General features: G+C 37.8%; 1 protein-coding gene across 1 annotated transcript in view; it reads right to left on the bottom strand.

Annotated features, from left to right (window-relative positions):
- Positions 1–22,500, bottom strand: part of LOC136845112 (agrin-like) — a 694,081-nt gene that overhangs the window by 293,875 nt on the left and 377,706 nt on the right. Inside the window, 1 exon segment of the mRNA XM_067114940.1 lies at positions 17,254–17,283. The gene's annotated coding sequence lies outside the window, so the exon portion shown is untranslated.

Here is a 22,500-nt window from a genome sequence, read left to right as displayed (position 1 = left end):
AAACCTTACATACACCATCTATAATTCCTTATATTTAAAACAATGTCTCAAACTACCTCCTTTAGCATATTCTGAAAGTACTCCCAAGTGATGTTTAAAATAAGTTTTTATATTTTGAAATCTTAATGCTTATGAAATACTTCATAGAATTAAAATCAAGAGTATACAAACTAAAATCACAATATTCTCGACGGAATACAAAACGATAAAACAGTATATGGATAAAGATTCAAAGAAAGTAAAAAAGATGGGATAAAGATTCAAAGAAAGTAAAAAAAAGGATAAAGATTCAAAGAAAGTAAAAAAAAGGGATAAAGATTCAAAGAAAGTAAAAAAATAAAGAGATAAAGATTTAGAAGTAAAAAAAAAATAAAGGGATAAAAATTCAAAGAAATTGAAAAAATAAAGCGATAAAGAGCCAAAGAAAGTAAAAAAATAAAGATAAAGATTCAAAGAAAGTAGAAAAGACAAAGGGATAAAGACTCAAAGAAAGTAAAAAAAAAAAAAAAAAAACGATAAAACACTACACGGATAAAGATTCAAAGCAAAAAAAAAAAAAAGGAATAAAGATTCAAAGAAAGTAAAAAAATAAAAAAAAACGAAAAAGCAGTAGATGGCTAACGATTCAAAGAAAAAAAAAATAAATGGCTAAAGATTCAAAGTTAAAAAAAATAAAGAAAGCAAAAATAAAAAATAAAAATTAATCCCAGTGGAGCTGAAACCAATTGAAAACATTCCAGTCACGTAAATCGCTCTTCAAAAGAGAATGATTTCCATTAATAAGCTCATTATTTCTGGGGGAAAATAACGTCTCTGAAACACTCGGACTTAAATGGGGGAGAGAGAGAGAGAGAGAGAGAGAGAGAGAGAGAGAGAGAGAGAGAGAGAGAGAGAGAGAGAGAGAAAGGAATAGGATTCGAGAAGTAGGAACTGGGAATAAGGGTGCTGAGAGAGAGAGAGAGAGAGAATACGAGAAGTAGTTCTAGAAGTACGAACTGGGAATAAGGAAGAAGAACGAGAGAGAGAGAGAGAGAGAGAGAGAGAGAGAAGAGACAAAAAGGAATAAGATACGAGAAGTTGCTCAAGAAGTATGAACTGGGAATAAGGGTAGACGAAGAACGAAGAAAAAGAATAACAGGGATATCTGCCGAGAAAGGAGATGAGACAGGGTAAGAATTAAGGAAGACGCTGGAATGGAGATTACCAAAAAAAAGAGAAGAAAAATGAAAAAGACTCAAATGAGAAAATAAGAAAGGCAATGAATGCTGAGAAACTGAGATAACTGGAAAAGAATGGAAGAGATAAGAACGAGGAAGAACTGATAAGCAACACGAGGTGTAGGGTGTACAGAAGAGAGCGTTGATAAGCCCTGGAAATGAGAGAACAGATGACACGAGATGCGAAAGAGGGAAGAGGTGGAAACGGAGAGAGAATAAAGAAAGAATAGAAGGGTGGAAATTGAAAGGGTAGATGGTGGGGGAGGGGAAAGCTTGGAATCTAATAAAAAATGAATATCAGGAATTCCTTTATCAGATTTACCCAATCGAGTTTTCTGTACACCGTATAATCAAGGCCACCGAAAACAGATCTATCTTTCGGTGGTCTCGGTATAATGCTGTATGAGCCGCGGCCCATGAAACTTTAACTACTGGCCGGTGGTGGCCTATCCTATATCGTTGCCAGAATTACGATTATGGATAACTTTAACCTTAAATAAAATAAAAACTACTAAGGCTAGACGGCTGCAATTTGGTATGTTTGATGACTGTAGGGTGGATGATCAACATACCAATTTGCAGCCCTCTAGCCTCAGTAGTTTTTAAGATCTGAGGAAGGACAGAAAAAGTGCGGACGGACAGACATAGCCGGCACAATAGTTAAAAAGTAGAAGCAATGTGCAGAAATGACGGAATATGGGAAATAAAATAATGGATAAAATAGGGAAACAATGTACAGCTTAGCCAATGAGAGAGAGAGAGAGAGAGAGAGAGAGAGAGAGAGAGAGAGAGAGAGAGAGAGAGAGAGAGAGAGAGAGAGAGATCAAATAAACCCCGAGGTAACATTATATGCATAAATTGGTTCTCTTCCTCAATCCTTCAGAGAGAGAGAGAGAGAGAGAGAGAGAGAGAGAGAGAGAGAGAGAGAGAGAGAGAGAGAGAGAGAGAGAGAGAGATATCAAATAAACCCCAAGGTAACATTATACGCATAAATCGGTTCTCTTCCTCAATCCTTGAGAGAGAGAGAGAGAGAGAGAGAGAGAGAGAGAGAGAGAGAGAGAGAGAGATCAAATAAACTCAAAGGTAACATTATATGCATAAATTGGTTCTCTTCCTCAAGAGAGAGAGAGAGAGAGAGAGAGAGAGAGAGAGAGATATCAAATAAACCCCGAGGTAACATTATATGCATAAATTGGTTCTCTTCCTCAATCCTTCAGAGAGAGAGAGAGAGAGAGAGAGAGAGAGAGAGAGAGAGAGAGAGAGAGAGAGAGAGAGAGATCAAATAAACCCCAAGGTAACATTATATACATAAATCAGTTCTTTCTTCCTCAATCCTTCAGAGAGAGAGAGAGAGAGAGAGAGAGAGAGAGAGAGAGAGAGAGAGAGAGAGAGAGAGAGAGAGAGATCAAATAGACTCCAAGGTAACATTATATACATAAATTGGCTCTCTTCCTCCCCCTCAATCCTTTCCTATGTCCTTCGCCAATCCTCCCAAGACTCAGACCCTTAGCGCGACTTGGAGATTCAACCTGACAGCAAAAAACCCTCTAATTAGCTCCATTATTTAAAGCACGACCCGCTTGCTAAGCTCTCACATTATTGCGTTAGCTCATTTTTGACCTGGATACCTAATTTGATCAAATGGGCTACACTACGGCGCTCGCTCAGTCGAGATTTGAATGAAGGAGAGAGAGAGAGAGAGAGAGAGAGAGAGAGAGAGAGAGAGAGAGAGAGAGAGAGAGAGAGAGAGAGAGAGAGAGAGATTGACAGAAAGAAAGATTGAGAGGAGAGAAGAGTGTGTGTGTGTGTGTGTGTGTGAGAGAGAGAGAGAGAGAGAGAGAGAGAGAGAGAGAGAGAGAGAGAGAGAGAAAGAAGGTGAGGAACTGTGTGTGAGAGAGAGAGAGAGAGAGAGAGAGAGAGAGAGAGAGAGAGAAAGAAGGTGAGGAACTGTGTGAGAGAGAGAGAGAGAGAGAGAGAGAGAGAGAGAGAGAGAGAGAGAGAGAGAGAGAGAGAGAGAGAGAGGGGGGTGTTAGTGAGGAGAGAGAGAGAGAGAGAGTAGGGGTGTTAGTGAGGAGAGAGAGAGAGAGAGAGAGAGAGAGAGAGAGAGAGAAATTCACCTTGTCTGACACTAATTCTCACCTGTGTTTGTGTACCTATGAGATTGGAGGCCAGGACATCAAAGTTCACGAGGCGATTGCCTGCCAGACACACTCCCCCTTTCAACACTGCTCAGACGTCAGTCATAGAAATTCCTCCATTCATCCGAATCTACAGCAGCTTACACCCTTCGCTTCTACGGAAACGTCGAATTATATATTAAGCAGGATCCATAACACCTGAATCTAATCATTGTTACAAAAAAATATCGCAGGGTCTTGTCAATTGTTCTTCCTAGAACTAGTTTTTCAGTTTTCTGTAAAAGAAAACTGCTGAGATGGCTATTTATCTGTCCGTCCGCCCTCAGGTCTTAAAAATTGCTGAGGCTAGAGGGTTGCAAATTGGTATGTCGATCATCCACCCTCCAATCATCAAACATACCAAATTGCAGCTCTTTAGCCTCAGTAGTTTTTATTTTATTTAAGGTTAAGATTTCGTGCGTTTGGCAGCGCTCTCCGGAGGCCTGCGACGTATGCTCACTCCACTCCACCGCAGCTGGGGTGCGTAGCTGATAGTTTTATACAGCATTGTACGCTGTACAGAAAACTCGATTGCATTTTTTACTTACTTCAGGCCATTTATGGTAATTTTAAGCTCAGATGGTGATCTGTTTTTGTCAAGAATTAAAAAAATAAAGGTTTTTTCGAAAATCTTTTCAATCTTGTAAAAAACTTTATTGTAAAACCTTGTATGTTTAATTAAAGTCTCAATGGCGTTAAAGAAAGCCAGTTCCTTTCAATTCCTGTGCGCCAACTTTCCATTTGAATGTTTAACTTCTCCGGAGAGACTTTAAATTAGAGGGTGTCTCGTATAGTAATCTTTTGATTTAAATGCTTAATTCCTCTTGTAGACAAAGAATCACGAAAGCATTCTCTATGCAAATTTTCCTTGACACGTTTTAAATTGGTGTCGTAGAGAACTAGATAAAATCGAGTAAAAAATGCGCCGAAGTTTCCTCGGCGCAATCGAGTTTTCTGTACAGCGTATAATCAAGGCTACCGAAAATAGATCTATCTTTGGATGGTCTCGGTATATTGCTTTATTAGCCTCGGCCCATGAAACTTTAACCACGGCCTGGTGGTGGCATGTCCTATATGGTTGCTAGATTCACGATTATGGCTAACTTTCACCTTAATTAAAATAAAAACTATTGAGGCTAGACGGCTGAAATCTGGTATGTTTGATGACTGGAGGGTGGATGAGCAACATACCATTTTGCAGCCTTCTAGCCTCAGTAGTTTTTAAGATCTGATGGCGGACAGAAAAAAGTGAGGACAGACATGCAAAGCCATCTCAATAGTTTTCTTTTACAGAAAACTAAAAATTCTGTTTTACTACCAAACACAAGAGTTGTCTATGACAATACTGAGATGGCTTTGCCTGTCCGTCCACACTTATTTCTGCCAGCCCTCAGATCTTAAAAGCTACTGAGGCTAGAGGGCTGCAAAATGGTATGTTGCTCACCCACCCTACAATCCCCAAACGTACTAAATTGCAGCCCTCTGGCCTCGGTAGTTTTTATTTTATTTTACTAGATGCAACTAAACCAGAGTACTTCCAGTATGCAAATATGTCCTTAACGTGTCATGCATTTCGCTCCAGAGTAGCTGAATCCACACAGCTTCTCTGTGTTGAGATTCCTTGCACAAAACAGCGAAATCCGCAACACCTTCAATGTTAATTTTTCACCAAATAACTCGACCCCAACTCCTCCAATATGCAAATCTTTCCTTTCCACGCTCAGTGCTTCTGTAAAGAGGGAAATCAGGACACCTCTCAAACTCCTGGTCTTCCGAAAGGACCCCCTTTTTGCAATGTAGATGACTCCCTTGCGTCACCATCACCCTAACTTTTTTTTCCCACTTCACTGCCCTAACACCCTAACCCTCCGCCCCCCTTTTTTTTTGTTGCAGCTTCAAGGACAATCCCGTCGAGGGAATAACAATTTCAAAGAAACCTACGAACTTCAAAATGACAAAAAAAAAAAAAAAAAAAAAAAAATTAAGGAGAGGACGACAAGGAGTGAAAAAAAGTTTAAGACAAAGATTTCGCATCAGAATTGTAAATGGGCAGTCTATTGACAGCGATACGAGAGAGAGAGAGAGAGAGAGAGAGAGAGAGAGAGAGATTAGTATCCTCATCCCCGACTTTTCAGATATTTTTTATGTTAGAATTTTTTTTTTCTTTGGAAACTGACCAAATCCGCTGCAAAAAGACAGAAGAACAAGTAAAAACGAGTTTTCTGTATAGCGTGTAATGCTGAATGAAACTCTCAGCAGCGGCCCATAAAATTTTCACCCACGGCCCGGTGGTGGCCTCTGTTGTTTGCACCTATAGCTGCCAGACGCACGTTCATGGCTAACTTCAACTTTAAATAAAATAAAAACTACTGAGGCTAGAGGGCTGCAATTTGGTATGCTTGATGACTGGAGGGTGGATGATCAACATACCAATTTACAGCCTTCTAGCCTCAGTAGTTTTTAAGATCTGAGGGCGGACGGACAGACAATTAGCCACCTTAATAGTTTTCTTTGACAGAAAACTAAAAATATGGAAACTAATAATAATAATACTAATTAACAATTATTATTATTATTATTATTATTATAATAAATGTATAAAAAGAGACGTCGCCCCCTCCGTCTCACTCACTCCCTCATCCGGAAGAGATAACCAATTCCATAAAAAGGGGATTATTGCCCATAAAAGACCCTCCGGTGGAAGGAGACGGGTCCTAATTCAGCCACTCAAGCAGAGAATAGTCTTCCAGGGAAGAGCAATTTGTACCTGAACACAAAATGCGAGCTCGACTTTTTTATTCTTCTCTCCTTAATTACTTCCTTTTTCTTTCCGCGTCCCGTTGTATATATGAGAGAGAGAGAGAGAGAGAGAGAGAGAGAGAGAGAGAGAGAGAGAGAGAGAGAGAGAGAGAGAGAGCTGGAGGTTATTCATTGATCTCTGAAATTTGAAGTTAATCAGGTAGAGGCTATGGACAAATGGGCATTATTATTATTATTATTATTATTATTATTATTATTATTATTATTATTATTGCTAATAGATTCACAATTTCGTGAAAAACAATCCGTGTAATAAAATCCACAATTATCTGGTAAATATATTACTATGTGAAATAGTAATATATTTACTATATAATTTATGTAAATTTTTTACATATTTTACATAGTAATATATTTACTATATATTTGTGGATTTTTATTACACATTATTATTATTACTCAGAAGATGAACCCTATTCATATGGAACAAGCACATCAAAGGGGCCATTGACTTGAAATTAGAGCTTCCAAAGAATATGGTGTTCATTAGAAAGAAGTAAGAGGAGGTATAGTCAAATAAACTAGTGAAGACATTCTTAATATTAACCTAGAACATCAATGAAGATGATCACTTTAATCTTCCCGTCATGTACAATAAAATTTTCAAATGTCTCAACTTAGAAAACCAAGTAAAATTTTTCGATGTGAACCGAATAACTCTCAGTGAGATATTCGTATCTTGAAAATACATTTCCACGCAAAACTGTTACCCATCCACAAAGACAGGAGTCCCACGGCGCTGTAAAACTGAGTCAGGCGTCTTCCGTCAATCAACTTATTCGCTATCTTTGCACTGCATCTTATCAGTGGTACGAAAACTATGCTTCTTGCAAAGCTGACCTTGTCTCGAAAAGCTTTTCTCTCTCTCGTCAGTAGCTGGCTGTCACTTCAGAGGGAGAAAGTCCAGAAATTGTTTGCCTTCCGGTAATAGACAGCCCTTTGGGGATAAGGTTATTAACCTAAATTCTTGTCCACCTTGCTTGCGACCCACCACAGGCGTCTAACAAGAGGCCTTTGATAGAATGGACCTCGATCGTTCGCCTGGATTGGGAAGATATCCCGGCTGCAAATTCGTGAGATATATGCTGGTGTTGTAACAGACCAGGTTTTTTTTTTTTTTGCCATCCCCCTAGGTTAGGTTAGATTTGGTGTGCTTGTTCCATATGAATAGGGTTCATCTTCTGAATAATAATAATAATAATAATAATAATAATAATAATAATAATAATAATAATAATGCCCATTTGTCCATAGCCTCTACCTGATTTCCTTCAAATTTCAGAGATCAATGAATAACCTTCAGCTCTCCCTCTCTCTTTCTCTCTCTCTCTCTCTCTCTCTCTCTCTCTCTCTCTCTCTCTCTCTCTCTCTCTCTCTCTCTCTCTCTCTCTCTCTCTCTCTCTCTGATTTCTGTTTTGTTTTTAACCCTTGATTTCTGTTTTTTAACGCACTTCAAAAGGGGCAGAGAGAGAGAGAGAGAGAGAGAGAGAGAGAGAGAGAGAGAGAGAGAGAAATATGATCCTTCTCTGCGAAAATACAAAAGACTCAGCAATTACAGGATAAAAACAATTGCCAATCATAACAGAGAGAGAGAGAGAAATATAATCCTGCCCTGCCGAAATACAAAAGACTCGACAATCACGAGAAAACACAATTGCCAATCATAACAATAAAATAAACTAAAACGTGAACGGTCGAGCATAAGGCCCAATAACGACAATGACCAGTGACAAAGAAACACAATTAGTTGCAGTACTTTCAGAACCGAATCTCTCTCAGTCCCTGACAAGCTTCCCAATAATAAATGCTGCCAGCGATATATTCCCGATACACCGCCATAACAATATTTAGGATTTTCTGTCATTGTGGGAGATGAATGTGGCGATTGAAGAAGGTTCAGTGATGATAATTCACGCTAAAGGATTTGATTCCTATCAGTCACATCTCTGCAGTGGGATCAGTTCAGTCCAGATTAGTATGAGGGTCATTCACATACTCTCGTAGCGTGTGATGAAGCTGATGAACAACATATTGCACTTATTGTAGCTTATGTTTTTCAAGTAGAAAATGGAAGACTTTGGATGAAGAAGCCTGTAATTTCGTGCAAACAAAAATACTACACGCATGGTGATCTCACAGTTCAAGACAGCGGTTCTGAACCTGGGGGTCGTCACCCACATGCGGGGCCGTTTGGGGTTTCTCAGGGGGTCACAAAAGGGTTCAGGAGAATATAATTTATTTTCATATATTTGGATTAGCCAGCTGGGCTTTTACCAGTTTGGTGAGGGCAACTTGTTAAGAACCACTGGTTTAAGAGATGAAATAAAAGAACAAGCCAATGACAAGCGCTTGAAAGGATTCTGTGCTTCCAAGTGCGAAAATCCAGTGCTTTGTAACCAGATCCTCGACCTTACCGGCATGTATCTGTCGTACAACTGTTACAGTAAGACTGTGAAATCCAGGGATTTCACGAAATCCCTGAAATTTTCAGGGCTTCCATGAAAACACCATTTCACTTAGGGACATTTGATTCCCGAGGGGCTAGTACTAAACACGGGGAAACAGTGTAGATGAATAACTGTTTCGCCGTGTTTAGTACTAAGTCCTAAGGGATCAAATGCACTTAGGGACATTTGATCCCCAAGGGGCTAGTACTAAACACGGAAAAACACATTTGTTCCCCAAAGGGATAGTACTAAACACAGCAAAACACATTTGATCCCAAAGGGCTAGTACTAAACACGGTAAAACACATTTGATCCCCAAAGGGCTAGTACTAAACACGGTAAAACACATTTGATCCCCATGGGCTAGTACTAAACACGGCAAAACAGTGTAGATGAATCACTGTTTCGCCGTGTTTAGTACTAGCCCTCGGGGATCAAATATCCCTAAGTGCATCTGATCACATTTGATCCCCGAGGGGCTGGTACTAAACTCAGCGAAATAGTGTACTAGATGAATTCGCCGTGTTAAGTACTAGCCCCTCGGTGATCAAATGTCCCTAAGTGCATTTGATCACATCTGATCCCCGAAGGGCTGGTACTAAAGTCAGCGAAATAGCCTACCAGACGAATCACCGTTTCGCCGTGTTAACTACTAGCCCCTCGGGGCTCAAATGCCCCTAAAGTGAACTGGCGATTTCACGAATCCCCTGATAATGCCAGGGATTGTTCACGAAATCCCTGCTATCACAGTCTTACAGCAACACAACCATTGCTAATGACTGGAGGAGGGAAGGACCGCAATTAAAATCTAGAGGCGGAATCGAGACCCCACAATAATGGAAGCGTCGCCAATTATCGATACGGCGTTCCGATAACGCAGATTGCCCCGTGTTTAGGAAACTTATCAAATAACGAAGCAAAATAAAACAAAACGGTTCTGGCCGTTATCATTCTTGTAAATGAGTCCATCATCCGTCTTTTATGGCCAGCTCAGTGAGAGAGAGAGAGAGAGAGAGAGAGAGAGAGAGAGAGAGAGAGAGAGAGAGAGAGAGAGAGAGAGCACAGGCACCTTTCAACAAATTCAGCAAGTTGACATCGAGACACTGAAGTACTCTATGATTGAGAGAGAGAGAGAGAGAGAGAGAGAGAGAGAGAGAGAGAGAGAGAGAGAGAGAGACAGGCACCTTTCATCAAATTCGGTAAGTTGATATCGAGACACTGAAGTACTTTATGTATTGAGAGAGAGAGAGAGAGAGAGAGAGAGAGAGAGAGAGAGAGAGAGAGAGAGACCTTTCATCAAATTCGATATCGAGACACTGAAGACTTTATATTGAGAGAGAGAGAGAGATAGAAGAGAGAGAAAACAAACAATTTACATCAAATATTGAATAACAACGATTTATCGTATTGAACGGAAAAAATAATTAACTAAAAGACATGCTAGAGCAAGATGTATATTTTAAAAGAAACATTAACTTTATAAATATAAAAAAACGTTTGTTATTTCTGACCCAAATGTACTTGAATAATAATAATAATAATAATAATAATAATAATAATAATAATAATAATAATAATAATAATAATAATAATAAAACTTTAGTTTCTTCTAAGGTGCGTGTAAACTCTGAATTGAATAAATAAAAAAAAATCAGTCTCTATAGAGTTATCACCAATCAGGCGTCTTACAAAGGAAACTTAAAGTCCTTTAATAGTTTAGGCATATATATATATATATATATATATATATATATATATATATATATATATATATATATATATATATATAATAATATAATAATATGCAAATTCAATGTTTCATTTACTCTCTAAACAAACAAACAAGTAAAATATGCCCCGAAGTTTCTTAGGCCCAATCGAGTTTCCTGTACAGCCGCTACAGCGTATAATCAATGCCACCGAAAACAGATCTATCTTTCGGTGGTCTCGGTATAATGCTGTATGAACCGCGGCCCATGAAGCTTTAACCACGGCTCGGTGATGGCCTATTCCATAGCGTTGCCAGAAGCACGATCATGGCTAACTTTAACCTTCAATAAAATAAAAACTACAGAGGCTAGAGGGCTGCAATTTGGTATGTTTGATGATTGGTGGGTGGATGATCAGCATATAAATTTGCAGCCCTCTAGACTGAGTGGTTTTTAAGATGTGAGGGCGGACAGAAAAGGTGCGGACAGAAAAAAGTGCTGACAGAAAAAAATGCGGACGGAAAAAAATGCGGACGGAAAAAAGTGCTGATGGAAAAAAGTGCTGACGGAAAAAAATGCGGACGGAAAAAAGTGCTGACGGGAAAAAATGCGGACAGAAAAAAGTGCTGACGGAAAAAAATGCGGACGGAAAAAAATGCGGACGAAAAAAAGTGCTGACGGGAAAAAATGCGGACGAAAAAAAGTGCGGACGGAAAAAAGAGCGGACGGACAGACAAAGCCCAGGCACAATAGTCTTCTTTTACAGAAAACTAAAAAACACAAGACCAATGTATGCATATGAAAAGTCTACACACAAACTCCATCCAACACAACTAAACAAACATCGACAATGTTTGTTTGTGTAGGAAAAGTCAACACGTCCGCAAACAATAAATAATACACATTAGGCAGCATCTCTTAACGTAATTTCTCGAGGGAACAGTCGGCAAAGTCAACGACGAAAAAATTCTAGGTAAAACATGAAGTATATTTATGAGATTAAGTACTGTACTGCATTCGCCTGACAGGTAGTAGAAGCAAGGGTCGACCTAAAAAGAAAAAGATTAGAACTGTACATGTGTTAAGATCTTATCTCTCTTTTTTTAAAGGTTTTGTTATCTCTCTTTTTTTTAAGGTTTTGTGACACAACTACCATGTGTTAAGATCTTATCTTTTTTTTTTTTTTTTTAGTTTTGTGACACAACTATTATGTGTTAAGATCTTATCTCTTCTTTTTTAGGTTTTGTGACAACTGTACATGTTAAGATCTTATCTCTCTCTTTTTTTAAAGGTTTTGTTATCTCTCTTTTTTAAAGGGTCTGTGACACAATTGAACATGTGTTAAGATTTTATCCCTTTTTTTAAAGGTTTTGGGACACAAATGTACTTGTGTTAAGATCTTATCTCTCTCTTTTTCCTTAAAGGTTTTGTGACACAACTGTACATGTGTTAAGATTTTATCCCTTTTTTAAAGGTTTTGGGACAAAATGTACTTGTGTTATCTCTCTTTTTTGTTAAGACCTTATCTCTCTTTTTTTAAAGGTTTTGTTATCTCTCTTTTTTTAAAGGTTTTGTGACACAACTGTACATGTGTCAAGATCTTATCTCTCTTTTTTTAGAGGTTTAGCTATCTCTCTTTTTTTAAAGGGTTTGTGACACAACTGTACACGTTTTAAGATCTTATCTCTTTTTTTGGAAGGTTCTGTGGCACAACCGTACATATGCTGAGATCTTATCTTTTTTTTTTTCTATCTCTGGAAAATATTCGAGAAATATGACTTAAATCCCCATCAATAGATTCAATAGTCAGTCATTTTTATAAATAAAAGAACGGAATTACAAATAATGAGATACATTTAAAGAAATTCCCATTTAGAAAATTAGTTCACGGAACTCAGACAAATAAATAGGATTAAAAAACAGATTACGGTATTTTAATCCTATTTATTTGAACTGATAGCGATACACATTGCAACTGACCTGGCCTAGATGAGAATATAGTGTAATCAACAAAATTATTCATTCTTCTTTTTCATTGAACTGAATAAAGAATTTAGGCCAAAGGCCAAGCACCGGGACATTTGAGGTCATTCAGCGCTGAAACGCAAACTGACAGCGAAAGGTTTGAAAGGCGTAACAGGAGGAAAACCTCAAAGCAGTTGCATTATGAATCAACTGTTAGGAGAGGGTTGAGGAAAGTAAGACGGAAGAAAGATAATATGAATGGAGGTTCAGTCAAAGGAATAAAACGGGTGTCTGTAAAGTGTGCAACCCCCTCACAGTGCCGTGCCAAGAGCCCAATCGCGCTCTCGCGCGCTCAGCTGCCCAAAACGCAGACGTGCGTCCAAAGTACGCGGAACTGAAAAATGTATATTCAGAGGAAGCGTATTTATCACGCGGACACTCTTTGTGTTTGATTTCCCAGAGGGATGCTTTCACAGGGGATAAATCTTTCTCTCTCTCTCTATCTATCTCTTTTCATAGAGCGAAGCGTCGAGACGTGGACGGAGAGAGAGAGAGAGAGAGAGAGAGAGAGAGAGAGAGAGAGAGAGAGAGAGAGAGAGAGAGTAAACTAGCCTGAAAGTTCTTCATGTGTTATTAAAATCTCCCGCGAGGATGCGAAGAAAACATAATTATATTAATATGTTATTAGCGTGCTTTTCGTATTTTCCTTTATTGTTTCAAAGGGCTTACGTTGTCCGGAAACATTATTTTGATTCAACACTTCTACACTAATAATAATAATAATAATAATAATAATAATAATAATAATAATAATAATAATAATAATAATAATAACAACTCTGAACCCATAATCACATCTAATTTCAAAGGTGGAAAAATAATTTTATATTTGTGATAATTGTCTCTTCCGCTTTTTCGATTCAGCATAACATTCACCTCAACAAACCGAAATATTATCGACGCACCTGAAAGCAAGTTATGCTTGATAAACTCCAGAAATATATACAGAATTAACAACTGCATCTAAGAAATATCACTGCGAATACATCCCCCTATATCTGAAGCGCTTCCCTTTGTGCAGATTAATGGAAATAACTCATTCATCTAGTTCGTACATCAAAGGGAACAAATCACAAAGGAATAATTCACAGACTATATCATACATTTGTGAAAGGTTTGATCAGATAAGGGATATACGCGAACAAATATCTTTCGTCTGGGTCGCGCCATACAACCGGATCGATCTCTCACCGAATTTGCTGACGGAATGTCTCGGTGTTGTTCGATATTTTTAGTTGTCAGTAAAAGAAGACTACTGAGATGGCTTTGTCTGTCCGCCCTCAGATCTTAAAAACTACTGAGGCTTGAGGGCTGCAAATTGGTATGTTGATCATCCACCCTCCAATCATCAAACGTACTAAATTGCAGCCTTCTAGCCTCAGTACTTTCTATTTTATTTAAGGTTAAAGTTAACCATGGTCGTGCGTCTGGTACCGCTATAGGTGCCAAAAACATAGGCCACCACCGGGTCGTGCTGCTGAAAGTTTCATGGGCAGCGGTTAAGAGAGTTTCATACCGCATTACACGCTGTGCAGAAAACTAGACTGCGCCGAAGAAACTTCGGCGCATTTATTACTTGATTGAAGTCGTAATTGAATTCCTCCATTAATTTCTTGTTTGAAAGACGCTGGAAATGTTACATGTCTACAGCGGCTAACAGTGTTTCATACAGCATTATACGCTGTACAGAAAACTTGACTGCGCCGAAGAAACTTCGGCGCATTTATTACTTGTTTAAAGTCGTAATTGAATTCCTCCATTAATTTCTTGTCTGAAAGACGCTGGAAATGTTACTTGTCTAAAGAATGCTTTGCCTAATTTTGTCTAAATTTGACAGAGTCTAGCCTATGGGCAATTTTAGCAAATTTTTCTTCGCTTCGAGTAGCACTGATTCAAATTCTCTTTCGCGCCATCAAGCTCGTGTTGTATAATACTCAATATCCCTAATATATCTTCGGCACCAACGAATCACTGTTAACTGTCACGCCACTAATCTCAAAATGCATTAGATCTGAGTGTGACCAAACACCGCGAACTGCTTTCGAAGGCAGTACCCTGCTTGACCCCGATGACACTCTTCTTCTTCTTCTTCGTTTAACGTGCTTTTTCCCATTTTCCATATGGGGTAAGCACGATGCCTTCTTTTGAAGGACTTTGATTTGGCGTTGGGGTAGGCCGTAGCCTCGATCGGCTGCCCTGCCTGACATCGCTTAGACCCCGGTAGCACATGTGTATATGCATCGCGCCAAATCCCCTGCTCCCTTTCTCCCAGCAGCGAGGAGACGTGAGCGGTTAGGCCGACAGTTCGAGACGTGTGAGGTGAAGACACTGAGACAATGATTGCATTAATTCCCTGACAAACTACTGGATTCACCACTGTCACTGAAAAACACCTGAAGACTTATTGTACTGGCGTGACACAACAGAAATTCTGATGGGGACACATATCAGATCTCCCTCTCTCTCTCTCTCTCTCTCTCTCTCTCTCTCTCTCTCTCTCCCCTCAAAATATTCTGCTAACCAACTGACAGGAGTAAAAAACACAGCGTCCTCCCAACGTCGATGAAGGGGACCAATAAAATGGTACAGAACTCGGACAAAAGGAATCTATATGTATAGTCCGGAAGGGGAAAGGGGAAGGGTGAAAGGATAAACGCGGAGTGGAAGGGGTGGGAGGAGGGGAGGAGGGGAGGAGAGGGAGGAGGAGGGTGGTAGGGGGAGCCGCGAAGTGGAATAAGAAGTAATAAAATGTCGACACGTCCCAAGCGCAGCCGAGCACGTGATTTAATTGCTGGAAAGATTTAATTAATTCCGCTGATGTACGAATCTGAAGCTTTTTGCCACTGGCCGTAATTCGCTTGGTATGACAAGATATAAAAAAAATGGAAGATAAAAAAAAGATTCTCATGTCCTTGTTCGATTGGATTCGAAAGGCTGTGAGCGGACATGAACACAGTCGCTGGAAAATTCCTACATCCTACATCCTTCTTTTAGGGGTTAATATCACCACAAAAATATGACAAGATATAAAAAAAATGGAAGATTAAAAAAAGAAATCTCATGTCCTCGTTCGACTGGATTCGAATGGGCTGAGCGGACATGAAGACAGTCGCTGGAAAATTCCTACATCCTACATCCTTCTTTTAGGGGTTAATATCACCACAAAAATATGACAAGATATGAAAAAATAAAAGAATCTCATGTCCTCACTCGAATGGGTTCGAAAGGGCTGAGCAGACATGATCACAGCTACTGGAAAATTCCTGGGTACATCCTTCTTCTAGGGGAAATATTGCTACAAATATCTTTCGCATTTACCATTAAAACTTAGAAGACTCGCTATGAATGAGACCTCGTCGTTTTCAATGAATTATTGCGACTGTAGCTCGATCTACCAAGCATATAATACCAGCAGACCAGTGGTTCCCAACATTTTTTTGGCTTTGGCCCACCCAATCACCTCTAAAAATCCCGATGCCCCCTGTGGTGATATATAATTCTTATACTCACGTGGAAGAAGCCTAAAAGGCCTTTAAAATCAAATAACCCCCCCCCCTTGGTGGGGTGTACGCCCCACGTTGGGAACTACTACAATACACCAAAAGTATCTTGATTGAAACACGAGAAAATCAGATACCGTACCAACTTCAAAAGTTCCAAGCGAAGATGCAATGCATGACTACCCTGTTACATTTTTATCTATTTATTTATTTATTATTTCTGTTTTTAGTAAGTGAGATCTTTTCTCTATTTCCCTTTACCTCGTCTTACTTCTTGCTAATGAACACCATATTCTTTGGAAGCTTAAAGAATTTCAAGTCAGTGGCCCCTTTGGTGGGCTTGTTCCATATGAATAGGGTTCATCTTCTGGATAATAATAATAATAATAATAATAATAATAATAATAATAATAATAATAATAATAATAATAATAAAATCTTTTAGATAGTGACCCCCAGGGTTTTAACCCGCTATGTATCCAACTTATGACTGTAAAAACATAAACAAGAGACTCTAAATATCATAAAGATAATGACCCCCAAGCAATATCAGTCCTAGATAACGACCCCCGAAAACCCTTCGGGGTCGCTGTCTAGGAAAGATCCAATAATAATGACAAAGAAACTGTAATCTCTCCAAACTTGAACTGGAATTCTGCCGTCCCTTAAAATTTAAACCAAAATATACCACTTTCAAGGTGTAACTTGAAACCCTCATGATCATTCTATACCGTCCCACTAAACAGCAGTAATCAATCAATTAGGATTATATATATATATATATATATATATATATATATATATATATATATATATATATATACATATATATATATACAAATATATATGTATATGTATATATATTTATATGTATATGTATATATATTATCAGTATATATATATATATATATATATATATATATATATATATATATATATATATATATATATATATATATATATATATATATATATATATATATATATATATATATATGTAAAATTATTATTACAGAAAACGTCCCCATTCCACATTAAATACCACACACACAAACACTACGCCCATCATACATACCTGACTTCTATAATAAAAGAATGCTATTTGATGTCACAAACGCAGAAAAAAAACATACAAAACTATCAGCTACAAACTAACAAACACTGTTTTTACCCTTCATCTGCAAAACCCCGGCATATGGAACAAACACTGTTTTTACCCTTCATCTGCAAAACCCCGGCATATGGAACCCAAAAATTAAGTTCAAGTAAAAATTTACTTTTCCTGGAAAAAAAAAAAAAAAAAAAAAATTTGACAGGGTTAATTTTTTTAAAAAACCTTTCCACTTTTGTACACCTACCCGCCTCCCTCAGCAACGTCTCCTCTATACCTGCAAAAGAAAAAATAATATATATATTAGTACAGCAGCCGGTAATAAATAAAGTAAATGCAATACATACCTATATATATATATATGTGTATATACTGTATATAATATATATACATATATATAATATATATATATATATATGTGTATATATATATATATATATATATATATATATATATATATATATATATATAAAAATATATATACATACATCTATATATATATATATATATATATATATATATATATATATATATATATATATATATATATATATATATATACACACACACACACACACACACATATATATATATATATATATATATATATATATATATATATATATATATATATATAATAATATATATAAAACACAACTCAAGTTATAGCATAACAGAAAAATGATGATGATCTGACTTTATAAAAATCAAGCTAACAATTTGTTGCATAAGGGCAACTTCACGCAACAAATTTTTAAAAACCCCAAATTTATAATTGACATTCTCCACAATAGCCTTAGATTAGACGTCAGGTCAGATTTAAAAGCCTGCTGGCTCTGGCTCTCTCTCTCTCTCTCTCTCTCTCTCTCTCTCTCTCTCTCTCTCTCTCTCTCTCGTAGGCGAACCTAACTATCTTCGCAAAAAAAGGATGGTTTGAATTGACTTTATGGAATGAAATATGTAGAAGGTGGATAGCAAGATGGAAGAAAGAGAATATGAAAGGAGGTACAGTAAAAGGAACGAAAGGGGTCGCAGCTAGGGGTCGAAGTTGACACTGCAAAGAACCATAAGTAATGCCTACAGTGCACCACGGCCACTTTCGGCCATTTAGTGCTTAAGACTAAGAAAAGAGAGAGTTGGAGCGGTTGGACAGCAGGATAAAGAGATGCAGAAAGTAAAAAATAAGTAATAATTAGTTCAAGGAGTTGGACAGTAAATTAAAAGGATAAACGAGTAAAAAATGCGTCCAAGTTTCCGCGGCGGAACATAGTTTTCTGTACAGCGTATAATGCTGTATGAAACTTTCAGCCACAGCCCGGTAGTGGCCTATGTTGTTGGCGCCTATAGCAGTTCCAGACGCACGATCATGACTAACTTTAACCTTAAATAAAATAAAACTACTGAGGCTAGAGGGCTGCAATTTGGTATGTTTGATGACTGGAGGGTGGATGACCAACATACCAATTTGCAGCCCTCTAGCCTCAGTAGTTTTCAAGACCTGAGGTCGGACAGTAAAAGCGCGTACGGACAGACAAAACCGTCACAATAGTTTTCTTTCACAGAAAACTGAAACATGTTAGCACTGTTGCCTTTAAAAAATAACTAAATACACTTTTCTGTATTTTTATATTCATGGTAATCTGTATTAAGACCAAAATAACTGATGAACAATACACCGTTTGACCTACTAAGCCAGGTCATTCCGTAAAAGGTCAAATCTCTCTCTCTCTCTCTCTCTCTCTCTCTCTCTCTCTCTCTCTCTCATTGTGTGGAGAACTAAATTTACATAAAAAGTTCGTTTCAAGGCTCTAGTTGATTATCCTTTCATCCCCTGGTGTTGAAAGGAAGAAACAAGAGTATCGACGAGCGAATGCCGATTGTAATCTTTTGTTTACCGATGCGAGCTGTTTCTGAGCCGCCTTTGAACGCGGCCCTTTTTGTGCTGGTACAAAAGGAAAGCAAAAATATCTGTCAAATAATAAACTGTCAAATAATAACACAGGTTTCAAAAGATGGAAAGTGTTTATGTACAGCGTCCAGCGAACAAAGATCGATCTAATAAGCTCGGGTGCTAAAAAAAGTGTCATAGACGAATATATAAAAGTGAAAAAAATAAACAAAAGGTAATGTTCCTATTTTTTTTTTTTTGAAACTGATGACAATGTCTCTCTCTCTCCAGCCAGAGGGATAGAGCCCCACCTTTCTTTTTTTTTTTTTTTTTTCTTTAAATCTTCACCTGGAAGACCTTATGGACAGTGTCAACAGACTATTAACTCGGGAAGGTCCCAACGGAAAGTCGGCAGAGAGAGAGAGAGAGAGAGAGAAAGAGAGAGACAGGAAAAGGTGGTAAATAACAAGTAAAAAATGCGCTGAAGTTTCTTCGGCGCAATCGAGTTTTCTTGATTATACAACGTATGGTCAAGGCCACCGAAAACGGATCTATTTTTCGGTGGTCTCGGTATATTGCTGTATGAGCCGCGGCCCATGAAACTTCAATCACAGCCCGGTGGTGGCTTATCTTATATCGTTGCCAAAAGCACGAGTATGGCTATCTTTAACCTTAAATAAAATAAAAACTGCTGGGGTTAGAGTGCTGCAATTTGGTATGTTTGATGACTGGAGGGTGGATGATCCACATACCAATTTGCAGCCCTCTAGCCTCAGTAGCTTATATGATTTGAGGGTGGACAGAAAAAGTACGGACAGAATAAAGTGCAGAAGGACAGACAAAACCGGCACAATAGTTTTCTTTTACAGAAAACTAAAATATAATAAAATTTTGTTTTACATGGATTTAAAAATCAACATGAACCCAATATTTTCTTATTTTTTAACAGGTAGTAGGATGAGATTGGAGGGACTAAGCATAAGGATTCCAAGTCCGTAATCCTTCACCCACTTCCGAGTGGTGGTGGTGGGGGGGGGTTAGGAGGAACGGGGTAGAGCCAATAGTATTAGATCCTATTAGAGACAAGCCCCATCGTCCGGAGAACCTAATTAAGTATCGAGGAATCTGCCCTCAAGTAATGAGATTGAATCCTTGGGATCGTGACAGAGAGAGAGAGAGAGAGAGAGAGAGAGAGAGAGAGAGAGTCGGTCTGTCAGGATGTATCTACTTTAAATTTTCTTTTTCTCTCTCTCTCTCTCTCTCTCTCTCTCTCTCTCTCTCTCTCTCTCTTTCTTTTTTTCCATTTGTCCCATTGTTTATTAAATAACTATATGGGAAAAGGAAGGAACTTCACAAATCAGTTCAGAATTTGTCCTTAATTTTTAGGGATTTATTGGTTTGAATAAGTTTTCAGTTGGCTCATTGTTCGACAGAGAGAGAGAGAGAGAGAGAGAGAGAGAGAGAGAGAGAGAGAGAGAGAGAGAGAGAGAGAGAGAGGTTAATTCCCATACAGATGGAGAAACAGACAGGAATATTACCTCTGCCGAAGAGAGAGAGAGAGAGAGAGAGAGAGAGAGAGAGAGAGAGAGAGAGAGAGAGAGAGAGAGAGAGAGAGAGAGAGAGAGTAATTCCCAAAAACATGTAGAGACAGAGACAGAAATATTACCTCTGCCGAAAAGAGAGAGAGAGAGAGAGAGAGAGAGAGAGAGAGAGAGAGAGAGAGAGAGAGAGAGAGAGAGAGTGTCTGTCAAGTGCTGCCCTGAAGAAGATAGACAGGGTACAGATTTTAGGAGGAGATTAATGTGAACAGAATTAGACCAAGTGGATTTACTGGACACTAGATTACACGTGGAACATCAAGAGGCAATATCGTAATGCCGGGATTACGCAATACGGGGATTATCTTGGAAGAAACCCGTAATTGATATATAATTGTTTCTTTTTCTACTGCGCTTGTGAAAGGTGCAAACTTTACATTGGCATATTTTCCCGACGTAGACTTTATATATTTTGACAGTCAACCGTCTTCATTCTTTAACTGAAAAATGAATATTTTTTTCCTACCATCAAAATCATTCATTCTCTTCGACCTTTCTGAGTGACGATGCAAAATCGATTTTTGACATTCAAGCTGCCACTGATATCAATTGCTGTATGTTGGTGTCACTGAATACTAAAATTCAATGTTAGAAATATATATAACACATCAGATGCCTGGAACGGCTATACACAGCCTTTCTTGTGCATAAAGTTGCTGTCTCATTCAGTTACATTCGTTGAAACTGCTCATCAAAAATAAGGGACTGCTTTTGACAACAAGAGCCCGTGTTGGCACAAGGCAATTAAATACTAAACATCAGAGCAAAATAAGTACCCATGCATTCAAGTCAGTTCTAGGATAACATACTCTGAAAAAGAGATGGATATTTAAAAAAATGTATATTAAAAAAATGGATATTTTTGAAAAAAAAATGGATATTTTGAAAAAATATGGATATTTTTGAAAAAAAATGGATATTTTTGAAAAAAAAATGGATATTTTTGAAAAAGATGGATATTTAAAAAAAAGATGGATATTTTTAAAAATGGGATATTTTTGAAAAAATGGATATTTTTGAAAAAAAGATGGATACTTTTGGAAAAAAGATGGATATTTAAAAAAAGTTGAATATTTTCGAGAAAAAAAGATGGATATTTTTGAAGAAAAGAAATGGACATTTAAAAAAAAGAATGGATATTATTGAAAAAAAGATAGATAATTTTCTTTTTAAAGACTGTATATGTTGAAACATCCCGGACGCTCCAAGACAAAAAAAAAAAAAAAAAAAAGGCAGAAAAATAAAATTTTAATGAGTTTCTCTTCATCTGCCACACACTTAATGTAACACCCCGGGCGGAGTGCCAACGCCGGCGCATGAATAATTTGGCCTGTCCCCCAACCAAAGTTCCCAAAACTTTTACGAGTATTTCTCGTTCAAGAAAAAGCGCCATGTAAAAATACATTCCCGAGTGGGATAAGAAACATAAAAGAAAGAAGTGATGAAGAAAGTTTCATGGGCGATGTCTTCTGTGTTTTCTCTAATTTCGAGTCAGGGAGTAATTTGAATTTGTTGAGAGAAAATGTTCTTTTTAGAAAGGACCGCGGGGTTAAAGCAACTTACCCCAATATTCATGAATTATGATTTCACGCTTTTTCAATTTCACAACAAACAATTGTTATACATGCAGGCATATCTTTACAAACGCACAGACGAGCACAAACACACAGATAGTGCGTATTTGTGAGTGTTTGTTCAATACGAATTCCCACATATTGAACTGAACTGAATATAGAACTTAGTCAAAGGCCAAGCACTGGGACCTATGAGGTAATTCAGCGCTGAAACGGAAATTGACAGTAAAAGGTTTGAAAGGTGTAACAGGAGGAAAACCTCAAAGCAGTTGCACTATGAATCAATTGTTAGGAGGGGGTGGAAAGTAAGATGGAAGAAAGAGAATATGAAAGGAGGCACAGTAAAACTGGTATGTTGATCATCCACCCTCCAATCACCAAACATACCAAATTGCAGCCCTCTAGCCTCAGTAGTTTTTATTTTATTTAAGATT

This window comes from Macrobrachium rosenbergii, chromosome 13 (genome assembly GCF_040412425.1).
Source record: "Macrobrachium rosenbergii isolate ZJJX-2024 chromosome 13, ASM4041242v1, whole genome shotgun sequence".
Taxonomy (NCBI): domain Eukaryota; kingdom Metazoa; phylum Arthropoda; class Malacostraca; order Decapoda; family Palaemonidae; genus Macrobrachium; species Macrobrachium rosenbergii.
The sequence above is the reverse complement of the archived record's forward strand: the minus strand, read 5'-3'. Positions and strand labels throughout refer to the sequence as shown.